The sequence below is a fragment of the Benincasa hispida genome, chromosome 11 (assembly GCF_027475165.1).
Source record: "Benincasa hispida cultivar pf3 chromosome 11, pf3_genome.v1.1, whole genome shotgun sequence".
Taxonomy (NCBI): domain Eukaryota; kingdom Viridiplantae; phylum Streptophyta; class Magnoliopsida; order Cucurbitales; family Cucurbitaceae; genus Benincasa; species Benincasa hispida.
Genome location: NC_143488.1, coordinates 23,961,330 through 23,965,658, shown reverse-complemented (window position 1 = coordinate 23,965,658; position 4,329 = coordinate 23,961,330). Strand labels below are relative to the sequence as shown.

The following is a 4,329-nucleotide window of genomic DNA, read 5'->3' as shown; positions in this document are numbered from 1 at the left end:
AAGCATCAACACATCACTTAGAACTTATTCTTCCAATTTATTTTATGCAATACACTCCTAATGCGAATCACGATAGCAACAAACAAATTTTTGACACCATTGCTGGGGATTCAGAAACAAAACTAACCAGAAATTTTGTTGTATCTTTTGTAGGAACACTTTAGTCGATGGAGTATTACAAGCCAAGCCTAAGCTTGTGAACGTTTATGAGCAGGGAGAGCACTGTTGAATTCATATACGACCCCGAGATTGAAAGGACCTTCTGACGTAGAAATCGATCTAATCGTCGTCGAAGGTTGAGGAAACAACTTCTCAGACAATAGAACAGGCAACGAGCAACGAAGGAATAACAGGCAAATCAGAACTTAGCTTAGCAACTAGCTCATGCTGCACAAAATCCGATCCTAATGGCGAACAGTAGCACGCATCCCATGAGTGAGTACGCGTCCCCTGTACGGTATGATTTCTCTCCAGGAATCATATAACTAATTCCTGATGGGACGAGGTTCGAGATGAAATCTGTAATGCTTCAAATGCTCTAGACTTCTGGACAATTTGGTGGTGGTCGTGGTGAAAATCCTCACGGCCACATGAAGCATTTCCTGGAAATGTGTGATTCATTTGTGATTCCTAGAATCACCCCAGAGGCAATCAGGCTTTCTTTGTTCCCCTATTCTTTGCGTGATGACGCAAAACAATGGATAAGCTCACTAGAGTCTAGTGAAATCAGCACCTGGGAGAAGTTGGTGGAGAAATTTATGCAAAAATACTTCCCACCTACCACCAATGAGAGGAGGCGTCGAGAGATTATGAACTTTGAATAAGAAGAAGCTGAGACCTTAAGTGCCGCATAGGAGCATTTTAAGGGATTGGTCAAAAATTGCCCGAACCATGGACTACCACTAACTATCCAAATGGAGACTTTTTATGGTGGATTGAATAGAGCATCACAGATGGCAGCAGACATAGCGGCGGCTGGTGGAATTATGGATAAATCTTACACCGAGGCTAAAGAGATATTAGACCACATTGCTAAGCACAACATGGAATGGGTGGACGATACGTATGATGGAAGAGTTGATAGGAAGAAGAGATCTCAGAATGTTAACTCTATCGATTCCAATGCAATAGCCACATTTTCTGCATAAATGGCTAAGATGACCAGCCTTTTGTAGAACATATCATTAGGAAACGCATCAAATCAACAGAAGGTGAATTAGGTAGAAGCGTTCGAGCAGCCCATGGTTAACTGTATAGGCTGTGGAGATCCTCACTCCTATGCGGATTGCCTGCAAAATCCTCAGTCAATATGTTTCATTAAAAACAACCCATTTTCCAATACATATAATCCTGGATGGAGGAACCATCCAAATTTTTCTTGGACAGGAGAAAATCATCAGGAGCACCACCCAGGGGCAAACCAATAGAAAAGGCAGGGACCGCCGCCTGCATTTCAACCAACACATCAGCAACATCAACAGTCCTTTAATAGAGGAGGACAGGCGTCAAGCTCAGGATCTCTGCTTGAGAACCTATTAAAGGAGTACATAGCCCAGAATGACGCGTTGCTGAAAAGCCAAGCGTCGTCTATCAGAAACCTGGAAATACAGGTAGGGTAGATAACAAGCGAGTTAAAGAACAAGCAGCCTAGAGTTCTACCTAGCAACACTGAAACTCCTGGGAACAACAATGGAAAGGAGCAATGTCACGGAGTGACGTTGCGAAGTGGAAAAGCTCTTTAAGAAAGAAGAATGAATCCAAGAACCAACAGTCCTTCAAAAGAACGCAACACACGTTCAATGGTAGTAGAAGATCAAGAAGAAAGAACGCCTGAGACCACAAGCCATTCAAAACCTAGTACGTCTATTGCGGGAAAATCTGCAGTGCCTCTGAACACACCATTCCCTAGACGTCTGATATAGAAGAATGATGAACAAAAATTCAAGCGCTTTCTTGAGCTCTTGAGGGAATTTCATATCAACATTCTATTTATAGAGGCCTTGGAGCAAATGCCAACATATGTCAAATTTTTTAAGGACATTTTGACGAAGAAAAGAAGAGTCAGCGAGACGGAAGTAATCGCGCTAACGCAGGAGTGCAATGCATTAGTAAGCAACAGTCTACCCAAGAAACAGAAGGACCCTGCGAGCTTCACAGTTCCTTGCTCGATCGGAGGGTTGGATGTGGGACATGCGTTGTACGATTCGGGAGCCAACATTAATCTCAAGCCACTCTCAATCTTTAAGAAACTGGGAATTCGTGAAGTACAACCCACTTCTGTTACTCTTCAGCTCGCTGACAGAACAATTAAGTACCTTGAAGGAAAGATTGAAGACGTTCTGGTAAAGGTTGACAACTTCATATTCTCAGCAGATTTTATCATCTTGGACTATAAAGCAGATAGGGAGGTACCAAATATCCTTGGATGCCCATTCTTAGCTACTAGAAAAGTTTTAATCGACGTGCATAAAGGAGAATTAACTATGTGTGTAGAAAATCGAGAGGTGAAGTTTATTGTGTTAAACGTATTAAAGCTCCCGGATGGTGAAGATTGTCAACTGAATAGTATAGAGTTACCTGAAGAAGAGACCCATGTATGCGAGATCCTCACGTTAGAGGAGAACCTGAAAGAACCAGAGCCGCCAAGTCTGAGTGAGCGGCAGACAAAACCAACGCGTCCATCACTTGAGGAACCACCAGAACTTGAGTTGAAACCGTTACCTAGTCACTTGAAATATTCCTTCCTTGGAACTAAAACTTTACCTGTGATCATTTCTGCGAATCTTACTGAGCCTAGCGAGCACTTTCTCTTGGAGATGCTGAAAAAGCACATGCATGCAATAGGGTGGACGCTAGCGAATATCTGTGGCATCAACCCATCTTATTGCATGCATAAGATCAGGCTGGAAGAAGGGAAGTTGGGATTGATTGAGCCTCAAAGAAGACTGAACCCCATAATGAAGGAAGTGGTCAAGAAAGAAATCCTAAAATGGTTGGACGCGGGAGTGATCTATCCTATATCCGACAATAGCTGGGTAAGTCTAATCCAATGCGTTCCCAAGAAAGGGGGAACAACTGTGATAGTCAATAGCAATAATGAACTCATACCTTCGAGGACTGTCATGGGTTGATGCATCTGTATGGATTACAGGAAGCTCAATGCAGCAACTAAGAAAGACCACTTCCCCCTTTCTTTCATTGACCAAATGCTTGACAGGCTTGCTGGCAAAGAATTTTATTGCTTTCTTGATGGATACTCTGGTTATAACCATATTTTGATTGACCCAGAAGATCAGGAGAAGAAAACATTTACCTATCCCTTTAGAACATTTGCATTCAGACGCATGCCCTTTCGGCTGTGTAACACACCTCAAAGGTGTATGATGGCTATCTTCTCCGACTTCTTAGAAAAGACCGTTGAAGTTTTCATGGACGATTTCTCAGTCTTTAGAGACTCATTCCAATCATGCCTAGATAATTTGGAGGTCGTCCTCGCTCGATGCGAGGAAACAAACCTTGTGCTGAATTGGGAAAAATGTCACTTCATTGTGACTGAAGGAATTGTCTTAGGCCACAAAGTATCTAAAGCTGGGTTGGAAGTAGATGAAGCCAAGATAGATGTCATAGCTAAACCTCCACCACCATCAAATCTTAAAGCTCTACGAAGTTTTCTAGGGCATGCTGGCTTCGATCGAAGGTTCGTTAGAGGATTTTCTCAAATTGCGCGACCTCAGAGCGCATTACTAGAGGCAAACCGACCCTACGATTTCAATGAAGACTGTTGTGATGTGTTTGAAACATTGAAATATGCGTTGACTACAACTTCGGTACTAATAGCACTAGATTGGACGCATCGTTTTATTCTCATGTGCGACGCGAGTGATGTTGCAGTAGGAACAATGTTAGGGTAGAAGAAGGGAAATTTGATACATCCCATCTCTTACGCGTCCAGGACACTGAATGACTCTCAGGAACACTACATAACACTGAAAAAGAAATGTTGGCTATAGTGTTTGGCATCGAGAAGTTTTGATCTTACTTAGTCGGTGCGTCAGCCAACGTTTATACAGATCACTCAGCCATAAAGTTCCTGATGAGTAAAAACGACGCGAAGCCAAGATTAATAAGATGGGTGCTGCTGTTACAGGAATTTGATATTGATATTCAGGATAGAAAGGGAACTGAGAATCAGGTGGCTGACCACCTGTCCAGGCTAGAAAATTAAGAAATGCAAGATGAAGAAAGTGAAATCAAGGACGCATTTCCTGATGAAAGCCTGTTCGGAGTTGAAGGTAGGGAACCTTGGTACACAGACATAGTCAATTATTT

At 42.6% G+C, this 4,329-nt stretch overlaps 1 non-coding gene across 1 annotated transcript; it reads right to left on the bottom strand.

The window, feature by feature from the left end:
• Window positions 1-794: 794 nt before the first annotated feature.
• On the bottom strand, window positions 795-898 carry LOC120092251 (small nucleolar RNA R71). Its single transcript, XR_005485961.1, has one exon. It is a non-coding gene; the product is annotated as a small nucleolar RNA R71 (small nucleolar RNA).
• Between the last annotated feature and the right edge of the window lie 3,431 nt (window positions 899-4,329).